The sequence below is a fragment of the Canis lupus genome, chromosome X (genome assembly GCF_011100685.1).
Source record: "Canis lupus familiaris isolate Mischka breed German Shepherd chromosome X, alternate assembly UU_Cfam_GSD_1.0, whole genome shotgun sequence".
Classification (NCBI taxonomy): Eukaryota; Metazoa; Chordata; class Mammalia; order Carnivora; family Canidae; genus Canis; species Canis lupus.
In genome coordinates, this window is record NC_049260.1 from 122,880,701 (window position 1) to 122,894,036 (window position 13,336).

The following is a 13,336-nucleotide window of genomic DNA, read 5'->3' on the forward strand; positions in this document are numbered from 1 at the left end:
CAGCAAATTCAATACTTACTGCAGGGGCACGTGGGTGGCTCAGTTGGTGAAGCATCTGCTTTGGACTCACATCATGAGCCCAGTCAGGCTCCCTGCTCAGCGGGGAGTCTGCTTCTGCCTCTGCCCCCCCATCCCCGCTCCTGCGTGCTTATGTTCTCTCTCAAATAAATAAATTCTTTTTTTAAAAAAAGAATTTATTTATTCATAGAGACACTGAGAGAGAGAGAGGCAGAGACACAGGCAGAGGGAGAAACGGGCTCCATGCAGGGAGCCTGACGTGGGACTCGATCCCGGGTCTTCAGGATCAGGCCCTGGGCCACAGGTGGTGCTAAACCACTGCGCTACCAGGGCTGCCCAAATAATTCTTTTTTCTTTTTTCAAATAATTATTTTTAAAAATAAATAAATAGCTACTGCATGGGGCACCTGACTGAGTTGGTAGAGCATGTAACTCTTGGTGTCAGGGTTGTGAGTTCAAGCTTCATGTTTGGGCATGAAACCTACTTTTAAATGAATGAATGAATGAATTAATGAATAGCTACTGCACAGCCAAGGAAACAATCGACACGACCAAAAAGCAACCTACAAAATAGAAGAAAATATTTGCAAACCATATATAAGATAAACGGTTAGTATTCAAAATATATTTTTTGGAAAAACCCCCACAACTCAATAGCAAAACCCCCAAATAATCCAATTTAAAAATGGGCAGAGGATCTCAATGGACATTTTCCTGAAGAAGACATACAGATGGCGACCAGACACATGTAAAGATGCTCAACACCGCTCATCATCAGGGAAATGCAAATCAAAATCACAATGAGATATCACGTCACACACATTAGAATAGGTATCATGGGGGGGGGGCACCTGGCTGGCTCAGTCAGAAGAGCGTGGGACTCTTGATCTCAGGGTTATGAGTTTGAGTGCCACATTGGGTGTAGAGATTACTAAAAAAAAATACACTTAAAAAAAAATAAGGAGGGCCTGTGCGGCTCAGGGGGTTAAGCATCTGCCTTCCGCTCATGTCATGATCCCAGGGCCCTGGGATCAAGCCCAGGTCAGGCTCCCTGCTCAGTGGGGAGTGTGCTTCTCCCTCTCCTACTGTCCCTCCCCCCTGCTCATGCATTCTCTATCTCAAGTAAATAAATAATTTTTTTTTTTGGCTGGGTACAGTATACTTTATTGATGGTACAAATAAATAAATTCTTTAAAAAAAAAGAATAGGTATCATCCAAACGACAAGAGATAACAAGCGTTGGCAAGGATCTAGAGAAAAGGGAACCCTCTTACACTCTCTGTAGAAATGCAAATTGGTGCTGCCCCTGTGGAAAAGAGTATGGAGGTTCCTCAAGAAAACAAAACAAAACAAAACTAAACTAAACTAAACTAAACCTACTACATGGATATATGGATATACCACTTCTGGGTATATATCCAGAGGATGTGAAATCACTATTTGAAAGAGACAACTGGGGACACCTGGATGGCTCAGCAGTTGAGGGTCTGCTTTCAGCTCAGGGCGTGATCCCAGAATCTGGGATCGAGTCCCACATCGGGCTCTCTGCGAGGAGCCTGCTTCTCTCTCTTCCCACCCCCCCCCCGTGTGTCTCTCATGAATAAATAAATAAAATCTTTTAAAAAAAAATGAAAGAGACAACTGCGCTCTCGTGTTCATTGCAGCACTATTCACAGTAGCCAAGACATGGAAACAACCTAAGTGTTCGTTAATGAATGGTCGGATAAAGATGATATTATGTGTGGGTGTGTGTATATATATATTAATATATTATTCAGCCATAAAAAGAAGGAAATGCTGTCATTTCAGACAACATGGATGGACCTTGAGAGCATCATGTTAAATGAAATAAGTCAGAGAAAGACAAATACTGTATGACCTTATTTATTTTATTTTATTTTATTATTTTCTATTTTTTATTTTATTTTTTATTTTTTATTTTTGTATGACCTTATTTGCATGTGGAATCTTAAAAAGCTGAACTCATAGAGGCAGAGAATACAATGATGGTTGTCAGGGCCTAGGGGACGAGTCCTGAGATGTTGGTCAAGAGTACAAACTTCCAGTTATAAGATAATAAGTTCTGGGACTCAAATGCACAACGTGGTGACTATGGTTAAAAATACTGTGTTGTGGGGATCCCTGGGTGGCGCAGCGGTTTGGCGCCTGCCTTTGGCCCAGGGCGCGATCCTGGAGACCCGGGATCGAATCCCACGTCGGCCTCCCGGTGCATGGAGCCTGCTTCTCCCTCTGCCTGTGTCTCTGCCTCTCTCTCTCTCTCTGTGACTATCATGAATAAATAAAAATTAAAAAAAAAAAAATACTGTGTTGTGGGGATCCCTGGGTGGCGCAGCGGTTTGGCGCCTGCCTTTGGCCCAGGGCGCGATCCTGGAGACCCCGGATCGAATCCCACGTCAGGCTCCCGGTGCATGGAGCCTGCTTCTCCCTCTGCCTATGTCTCTGCCTCTCTCTCTCTCTCTCTCTATGTGACTATCATAAATAAATAAAATTAAAAAAAAAATACTGTGTTGTGGGATCCCTGGGTGGCTCAGTGGTTTAGCGCCTGCCTTTGGCCCAGGGTGTGATCCTGGGGACCCAGGATCGAGTCTTGCGTCGGGCTCCCTGCATGGAGCCTGCTTCTCCCTCCTCCTGTGTCTCTGCCTCTCTCTCTCTCTATGTCTATCATAAATAAATAAATAAATAAATAAATAAATCTTAAAAAAAATACTGTTGTATACTTCAATGTTTTTTAAAATTCAATTTGCCAACATATAGCATAACACCCAGCGCTCATCCCATGAAGTGCCCTCCTCAGTGCCCGTCACCCAGTCACCCATCCCCTCCACCTCCCCTTCCACTACCCTTAGTGTGTTTCCTAGAGTTAGGAGTCTCTCATGGTTTGTCCCCCTCTCTAATTTTTCCCACTCAGTTCCCCTCCTTTCCCTTATAATCCCTGTCACTATTTCTTAAATTCCCTGAATGAGTGAAACCATATAATGTTTGTCCTTCTCCGATTGACTTACTTCACTCAACATAATACCCTCCAGTTCCATCCACATTGAAGCAAATGGTGGGTATCTGTCATTTCTAATGGCTGAGGAATATTCCAGTGTATACACAGACCACAGCTTCTTTATCTATCATCTTTCGATGGACACCGAGGCTCCTTCCACAGTGTGGCTACTGTGGACATTGTTGCTAGAAACATCGGGGTGCAGGTGTCCCGGCGTTTCACTGCACCTGTATCTTTGGGGTAAATCCCCAGCAGTGCAATTGCTGGGTCTAGGGCAGGTCTATTTTTAACTCTCTGAGGAACCTCCACACGGTTTCCCAGAGCGGCTGCACCAGGTCACCTTCCCACCCACAGTGCAGGAGGGTTCCCCTCTCTCCACATCCTCTCCAACATGTGTTGTTTCCTGCCTTGTTAACTTTCCCCATTCTTGTATACTTGAAAGTTGCTATGACGATAGATTTTAAATGTTTTCATAATAACAACAACATGGTAATTTTATTTTTTTAAAGAATTTTTATTTATTCATTTGAGAGAGAGAGAGAGAATGAGCACTAGCAGGAGGAAGGGCAGAGGGAGAAGGAGAAGAAGCCTCCCCGCTGAGCTGGGAGCCTGATGTGAGGCTCAATCCCAGGACCTGTTGATTATGACCTGAGCTGAAGGCAGATGCTTAACCATCTGAGCCACCCAAGCACCCCAAAATGGTAATTTTAGGAAATAAAGGCTATGTTACCTTAGTGTGATAAACATTCTGCAAATTTGGCACATATGCATGTACCAAATTATCACATTGTACATCTTAAATTTTTTAAAGATTTTATTTATTTATCCATGAGAGACAGAGAGAGGCAGAGACCCAGGCAGAGGGAGAAGCAGGCTCCACGCAGGGAACCCAACGTGGGACTCAATCCCGGGTCCCCAGGATCCCACCCTGGGCTGAAGGCGGCGCTAAACCGCTGAGCCACCCGGGCTGCCCGTACATTTTAAATTTACACAATGGTATATGTCAATTATATCTCAATAAGGCTGGCAAAGATTGATTGATTCATGCCTACCTTCTATCCCCTGGAAAACAATTTTTTTAAGTTTTTATTTTTTTATTTGAGAAAAAGATGCACACAAGCAGATGGAGGGGCAGAGAGAGAGGGAGAAACAGACCCACTGCTGAGTAGGAAGCCTGACTCAGGGCTTGATCCTAGTACCCTGGGATAATGACCTGAGCCAAAGGCAGATGCTCAACCAACTGAGCTGCCCAGGTGCCTCTGGAAAACAGGTTTTTTTAAAGATTTTATTTATTTATTCATGAGAGACACACAGAGAGAGGTAGAGACCCAGGCAGAGGGAGAAGCAGGTTCCACGCAGGGAGCCCGATGTGGGACTCGATCCCGGGTCCCCAGGATCACACCCTGGGCCCAAGGCAGGCGTTCAACCACTGAGCCACCCGGGCGTCCCTGGAAAACAATTTTTAAAAAAGAATGGACAAGGTGCTCTACTGCTCAAGAGTCTGTCCGTGTGGAGAATTGTCCTTTGCCACTGTCCTTAGGGTCACCGCGAGTGGTGCTGTAACACTGCAGCCATCTACTTTCGGCAGATTGTGCAGAACCATCTATAAAGCAGGTTTGAATTTCTTTCCTCCTCAGTGAGCTGATCATACGAATCATTTCCAGGGCGCCAGGGTGGCTCAGTGGCTGAGCATCTGCCTTCGGCCCAGGGCACGATCCCAGAGTTCCGGGATCGAGTCCCACGTTGGGCTCCCGGCATGGACCTGCTCCTCCCTCTGCCTGTGTCTCTGCGTCTCTCTCTGTGTCTCTCATGGATAAATAAATAAAATATTTTTTTGAAAAAAGCAACACTTCTTCCTTTTGAAGTATAGACATGGAAGGGGCGAGGAAGTCATGCTGCTCGAGGTGGTTGCCAAGGGAATCAGAAGCACTTGCTCACGCAGCTTTTTGTACTTTCTGAAACCACCTGAGTTTCCATCTCTAAAATTCCATTTCCGCTCACTGCGGTTCGCTGCTGCACATGCTCAACCTACGGCTGGATGGGTTAGGCAAACACCTAGCTCCTGATGGAAAACTCAGGGCATATGGTCACCCATAGTTTTAAGAATTCATCCTCTACCAGGGCCCAGGAGGAAGCCAAATCTGTTTCTCTGAAGGACAGTGGTTATCCGAAAAAGGCGTGGACTTTCTACAGAACCCTAGACGTCTGCGCAGTGATCTCATTGTTGGTGTTAGCCAGAGGCTCCGTGCAATATCACTACTTTCCACAGGCGTTTCAATTATTCCGAGATCTGCTGGGTCACAAAGTCCAGTTGGAAGAGTAGCTTGCCCTGAAGTCTGGACTCACAGAGTTGTCTCTTGCTCCCCCACGCCAAACTGGTAGCCTTGAATTACACAGTAAATGAGTCATCATATCACACTCACTTGTGATATATATTCCACAATCCCAAAGGGTCCACCGGACATTATTTTTAGAGGTAGTTGGTGCAGGCGTAGCATCTAGCCTTTCACCTCGAAGAGGATATCGTTATGTGCTTTAGAGCAGTAAATTTCCAGAAACTCTACGAAGGCTTTACTACCCTAAACGTTCATGGGGGTTTATCTCCCACCTTCTAGTTTGTCCATGTCCCCCTAAGACATCTATAGTATTTTCTGCTTCTTACTCATCAGATTTTATCAGGATGATGTCATCAATGTACTGCACCGTGGATATTGTGAGAAATGGGAAGACCATCGAAGTCCCGAAGTACTGCGTCAGAGAGGAAAGGTAACTTGGGCAACACTGGGAAAATGCATCGTTGGCCCTACCAGGTGAAAATAAAGTGCTTCCGGTGGACTTCGCGAATTGGTATGGGGTAAACTGTCGGATAGGGCAAAGGCTATCAGGGCAGACTACAAGCCACGAGTTGTGATGCTCTGTCTCGGTGGAGAGACTACATCTGGGATAGCAGCTGCAGCTGGAGTCACTGCCTGATTAAGTTTGCGTTAATTCACAGTCATTCTCCAAGATCCATCCACCTTCTGCACAGGGTCAAGGAGACCAATGGAGATACATCATCACAATCGCAGTTCAGGTTCAAGGCACTAATCTTTGTAATTCCCCCTAGGAGTTATACCTTTGGGTTCCTGTCTCTATATCAAGCCAGGGATGTTCTGACATCTTTGGGGTTTTGTTTTGGGGGGGGTTGTTTTGACATCAACTTGTTTGGTTTTATTTGTTTTTTTTAAAAGATTTTATTTATTTATTAAAAATAAATAATTTTATTATTTTATTTATTTATTTATTTATTATTTATTTTATTTATATTTATTTATTTATTTGTTTGTTTATTTATTTATTTATTTATTTATTTATTAAAGAGACATAGAGAGAGAGAGAGGCAGAGACACAGGCAGAGGGAGAAGCAGGCCCCGTGCAGGGAGCCCGACGACGTGGGACTCGATCCCGGGTCCCTAGGATCATGCCCTGGGCCGAAGGCGGCGCTAAACCGCTGAGAGACCCGGGCTGCCCGTCATTGTAGTTTTGATTTGCATTTCCCTGGTGATTGGTGATGTTGAGCATCTTTCCATGCGTCTGTTGGCCATTTGGATGTCTTTTGGAGAAAAGTCGCTCATGTCTTCTGTGCATTTTTAACAAAGATTTTATTTTGGGACACCTGGGTGGCTCAGTGGTTGAACATCTGCTTTCGGGCTGGAGTGTGATCCTGGAGTCCCAGGATCCAGTCCCACATCAGGCTCCCTGCATGGAGCCTGCTTCCTCTCTGCCTCTCACTGTGTCTCTCAGGAATAAATAAATAAAATAAAATAAAAAGATTTTATTTATTTCTTTAAGAGAGAGAGAGAGCATGAGCAGGGGGAGGGGCAGAGGGAGAGGGAGAAGCAGATTCCCCATTGAGCAGGGAGCCTGACATGGGGCTCAGTCCCAGGACCTCGAGATCATGACCTGATTCAAAGGCAGGCACTTAACCTACTGACCCACCCAGGCACCCCATTCTGTCCATTTTAAATTGGATTATTTGTGTTTTGGGTGTTGGATTTTATAAGTTCTTTATATTTTTTGGATACTAATCCTTTATCAGATACATCATTTGCAAATACCTTCTCCCAACCAGTAGGTTGTCTTTTAGTTTTGTTGGTTATTTCCTTCCCTGTGCAGAAGCTTTTTTTTTTTAAGATTTTATTTATTTATTCATGAGAGACACAGGGAGAGGGGCAGAGACACAGGCAGAGAGAAAAGCAGGCTCCCTGCGGGGACCCCCATGTGGCACTCAATCCCCAGACCCTGGGATCACGCCCTCAGCTAAAAGCAGGCGCTCAACCACTGAGCCACCCAGGTGTCCCAGAAGCTTTTAATTTTGATGCAATCCCAATAGTTTTGATTTTTGCTTTTTTTCCCCTTGCCTCAGGAGACATCTCGAAAAATGTTGCTATGGCTGATGTTAGAGAAATAATTACTTGTGCTCTCTTCTAGGATTTTTATGTTTTCAGATTTCACATTTAGGTTTTTAACCCATTTTGAGTTTATTTTTGTGCCTGGTGTCAGAAAGTTGTCCAATTTCATTCTTTTTTTTTTAAGATTTTATTTATTTATTCATGAGAGACACAGATAGAGGAGAAGTAGGCTCCATGCAGGAAGCCTGATATGGGACTCAATCCAGGGTCTCCAGGATCACGCCCTGGGCCGAAGGCAGACGCTCAGCCACTGAGCCACCCAGACATCCCCTTTATTTGGTTTTTAATCCCAGTAGAGTTAACATACAGTGTTATATTAGTTTCAGGTATATAATATAGTGATTCGACAGTTCCCATCCATCACCCAGTGCGCATCATGAGTGCACTCCTTAATTCCCATCACCTATTTCACCCTGACCCACCCCTGCACTCCCTGGCCCCAGTAACCATCACTTTGTTCTCTATAGTTAAGAGTCTGTTTCTTGGTTTGCCCTTCTCTCTCTCTCTTCCTTTGCTCATTTGTTTTGTTTCTTAAACCCCACATGTGAGTGAAATCATATGGTATTTGTCTTTTTCTCAGTTATTTCTTTTTTTTAAAGATTTTTATTTATTTATTCATGAAAGACACACACAGAGAGAGAGAGAGAGAGAGAGGCAGAGACACAGGCAGAGGGAGAAGCAGGCCCCGTGCAGGGAGCCCGACGACGTGGGACTCGATCCCGGGTCCCTAGGATCATGCCCTGGACCAAAGGCGGCGCTAAACCGCTGAGCGACCCGGGCTGCCCGTCATTGTAGTTTTGATTTGCATTTCCCTGGTGATTGGTGATGTTGAGCATCTTTCCATGCGTCTGTTGGCCATTTGGATGTCTTTTGGAGAAATGTCGCTCATGTCTTCTGTGTATTTTTAACAAAGATTTTATTTTGGGACACCTGGGTGGCTCAGTGGTTGAACATCTGCTTTCGGGCTGGAGTGTGATCCTGGAGTCCCAGGATCGAGTCCCACATCAGGCTTCCTGCATGGAGCCTGCTTCCTCTCTGCCTCTCACTGTGTCTCTCAGGAATAAATAAATAAAATAAAATAAAAAGATTTTATTTATTTCTTTAAGAGAGAGAGAGAGCATGAGCAGGGGGAGGGGCAGAGGGAGAGGGAGAAGCAGATTCCCCATTGAGCAGGGAGCCTGACATGGGGCTCAGTCCCAGGACCTCGAGATCATGACCTGATTCAAAGGCAGGCACTTAACCTACTGACCCACCCAGGCACCCCATTCTGTCCATTTTAAATTGGATTATTTGTGTTTTGGGTGTTGGATTTTATAAGTTCTTTATATTTTTTGGATACTAATCCTTTATCAGATACATCATTTGCAAATACCTTCTCCCAACCAGTAGGTTGTCTTTTAGTTTTGTTGGTTATTTCCTTCCCTGTGCAGAAGCTTTTATTTTTTTTTTAAGATTTTATTTATTTATTCATGAGAGACACAGGGAGAGGGGCAGAGACACAGGCAGAGGGAAAAGCAGGCTCCCTGCAGAGACCCCCATGTGGCACTCAATCCCCAGACCCTGGGATCACGCCCTCAGCTAAAAGCAGGCGCTCAACCACTGAGCCACCCAGGTGTCCCAGAAGCTTTTAATTTTGATGCAATCCCAATAGTTTTGATTTTTGCTTTTTTTTCCCTTGCCTCAGGAGACATCTCGAAAAATGTTGCTATGGCTGATGTTAGAGAAATAACTACTTGTGCTCTCTTCTAGGATTTTTATGTTTTCAGATTTCACATTTAGGTTTTTAACCCATTTTGAGTTTATTTTTGTGCCTGGTGTCAGAAAGTTGTCCAATTTCATTCTTTTTTTTTTAAGATTTTATTTATTTATTCATGAGAGACACAGATAGAGGAGAAGTAGGCTCCATGCAGGAAGCCTGATGTGGGACTCGATCCAGGGTCTCCAGGATCACGCCCTGGGCTGAAGGCGGCGCTAAACCGCTGAGCCACCCGGGCTGCCCCCACATTGGGCTTCTTGCATGGAGCCTGCTTCTCCCTCTGCCTGTGTCTCTGCCTCTCTCTCTCTCTCTGTATCTCTCACTAATAAACAATCTTTAAAAAAGGGACGCCTGAAATAAAAAAATTAAAAAATAAATAAATATAAATAAATAAATAAATAAATAAATAAATAAATAAATAAGGGACGCCTGGGTGGCTCAGTGGTTGAGCATCTGCCTCTGGTTCAGGGAGTGATCCCCGGGCCCTGGGATCGAGTCCCGCATCGGGCTCTCCTCGAGGAGCCTGCTTCTCCCTCTGCCAGCGTCTCTGCCTCTCTCTGTGTCTCATGAATAAATAAATCAAAATTTTAAAACAATCTTAAAAAAAATAAACCTACCTTGTTGAGTTTTTTTAAATCATGAATGGATGTTGTATTTTGTCAAATGCTTTTTCTGCAACTCTTGAAAATATCATGCGGTTTGTATCCTTTTCTTAGTAATGTGATGTATGATGCTGATTGATTGGTGACTATTGAACCACACTTGCGTCCCAGGAATAAATTCCACTTGATTGTGGCGAATGATCTTTTTAATGTATTGTTGATTTGGCTTGCCAGTATTTTATTGAGTGTTTTTACATCTCTGTTAATCAGAGATTTTCGCCTGTGGTTCTCTTTTTTGTGGTATCTTTATCTGGTTTTGGTGTCAGGGTGATACTGGTCTCATAGAATGAATTTGGAAGTTTTCCTTCTTCTTATATTTTTTGGAATAGTTTGAGAAGAATAGGTACACTAACTCTTCTTTAAATGTTTGATAGAATTTGCCTGTAAAGCCATCTGTCTGGTCCTGAAATTTTGTTTGTTGGGATTTTTTTTATTATTATTATTGATTCAATCTCCTTGCTGGTGATTGGCCTGTTCAAAAAATTTTTTTAAGATTTTATTTATTTATTCACGAGAGACACAGAGAGAGGCAGAGACCCAGGCAGAGGGAGAAGCAGGCTCCACGCAGGGAGCCCGACGTGGGACTCGATCCTGGGACCCCGGGATTATGCCCTGAGCCAAACAAAGGCAGCCGCTCAACGGCTAAGCCATCCGGGCGTCCCAGTCTGTTCAAATTTTCTATTGTTCTGACATCATGATATCACTGGAATGAGGCCAGGATTGAGTTCAAGTTTAAGTTACCCATCCAAGTAGGCTGTTGCATTCCCTCCTAGCTGCATGACCTAACATTAAATACAGACTCTGGTAAATGCATCCAGCTCAATAAATTACATCTAAGTCGGGAATCTCTGGGTGGCTCAGCTGTTTAAGTGCCTGCCTTCAGCCCAGGGCATGATCCTGGCGTCCTGGGATCGGGTCCCGTGTCGGGCTCCCTGCTTAGAGCCTTTTTCTCTCTGCCTCTTTCTCTCTCTGTGTGTGTCTCTCATGAATAAATAAATAAAGCCTTTTAAAAAGAAAATTATGTCTAACTCAATGTTCCATTCCATCCTCTTTGGTATAACATTTCTAGAGCTCACTCCCACACATATTCTCCAAGCTTTCTGCCAGTACTTGGAAAAATCTTGCTATTCTTTTGGTGTGTAAGCTGTTTCCCCCTGGGTCTCAGTGTGTGCCTGTCCTCCTGGAGCTTGCTGAGGGCAGGTCCTAGCTATGGGTTTAATGGTAACAGGGGATGGTGTCTTGAGGCGTGGCGTGTCTTGAGAAGAATGGGCACCCCCTTGCAAGGCACCAGAAAACTTGCATGAAAGCCCTAAACATTCTTTCACCTGGCTGGCTCAGTCGGTAGAGCACGCAACTCTTGATTTCCGGGTTGTAAGTTCGAGCCCCACGTTGGATGCAGAGATTACTCAAGAATAAAATCTTCAAAGAAATAAATAACATAAAAAAAAAAAAGAAAATGAAAAAAGGGCAGCCCCGGTGGCTCAGCGGTTTAGTGCCACCTTCAGCCCAGGGCCTGATCCTGGAGACCTGGGGTCGAGTCCCACGTGGGATCCCTGCATGGAGCCTGCTTCTCCCTCTGCCTCTGTCTCTGCCTCTCTCTCTCTCTCTCTGTCTCTCTCTCTGTGCCTCTCATGAGTAAATAAATTTAAAAAAAGAAATAAATAACAATTCTCTTCCTTTTTGTAGCCACAGGGCTGCTGGGGCTGAAAATCAGGCACAAAGTTCAGTTGTGCAGGTTCAGAATCCCAATGTCATTTGAATTCCTAGGTTCTTCACGTTTCTTATGTGGAAGGCAGAGTAATGGGTGGGAGGAGTGGCACCCTCAAACTCAGTGGTGCTTTCAAGCCTGAAGATGCAAGCAAACCAATCCACAGGGCCCCCCTTTTGGGATAGGATTCCTGACACCACTCTTGTTACCAGTTTCTCCATCAGCCTGGATCTCCAGGAAGCTGAAACCATGACAGACACTTCCCTAGCGTCTTCAGAGGGAGCACAACTCGGCCAACACCTTGATCCCAAGATGGGATCCAGAACTAGGAGACAATACATTTCTGTTGTTCAAGCCCCCTGCTTGGAGGTCCTTTGTTCCAGCGGCCCCTGCAGATTCATGGAACAATGGGTAGGAGCTACAATTCCTCAAACTTCACAACTTAGAGACGGGGGCAGGGTCTAGCTAGTGCTGGGGTTCCTGAGCTCAGAAGAGGGCTCCGTAGGGCTGGGACCCAGATTTCTGAGCAGAAGGGCGCTGCTTGCCTGGTGATGGTGCCTCAGAGTTGGGATGCACCAAAGCTGTTTTTGGAAGCATTGGGAAATTTGAAAATTTGGTTTGGCTGGTGCCATGGGACTAAACTTCTCGCTACTAGCGCAGAGAAGACATGCAGAAAGGGGCATGTCCCCTCCTTCTCCTCCAGCCTTGCAGTGTCCCTCTAACAACCCCCTCTGGTAGCAGAGCCTAAGATGGAGCCAGCTGGCAAAGCACGAATGTGGTTTGCACAATCCCCACTCTGGCATCACAAAGCAGATGACAACAAAGTAGGTTGAGACCCAAAAGACAAGAAGCTTATTAACGGGCACACTCACTCTCTGGGTCAGCCCCTCTCGTCCCAAGGCACGCACCTCTCGGAGGGACTGCGTGCACCCATTTTATCCATAAGCCAGAACAGGAAACCGCCCAAATGTCTACCAACAGGAAGATGGATAAGTAAGCTGTGGTGTAGCCATACAACGGACACCGCTCTTGGCAGTGAAGAAGAGGGAAGAGCTGACACAGACAGCCGCACGGGTGATGTTGCAGGACAGGTTGTCTCTGGAGCAGCATATTGGATGGGCGGAGGCACGCAGGGGCTTTCCCCAGTGATGCAAATGTTCTTTTCTTTTAAGATTTTATTTATTTATTCATGAGAGACACAGAGAGAGAGAGAGGCAGAGACACAGGCAGAGGGAGAAGCAGGCTCCACGCAGGGAGCCCGACGTGGGACTCGATCCCGGGTCTCCAGGATCACGCTTGGGCCAAAGGCAGGCGCCAAACCACTCAGCCCCCCAGGGTTCCCTGATGCGAATGTTCCATAGCTTGATCTGAGCGGCGGATTTGCAGGCAAACAATGGAGGTGTGCACTGTATTTCAAGCATGCTAGGTCTCAACGAAGACCTCTTTAGGAGCTTTTCAGGACAGCAAAATAATTTTGCATGATAATGTAAAGGTGGATCGATGTCATTATATGTTTGTGCAAATGCACTGAACGCACAACAGAGTGAAGCCTAATGTGAGCTGTGGACTCCAGTTAATGGCAGACGGTTACTGGCTCTTTGTGGAAAGGAGCGTCCCACACCAACACAGGATGGGAACTGCGAGGTTGGGCAGCGAGGGACTCTGTAGGAACTCTACTCGGCTCAGTGTTTCTGTAAATTTAAACTTGATTTAAAAAAAAAATTTTAA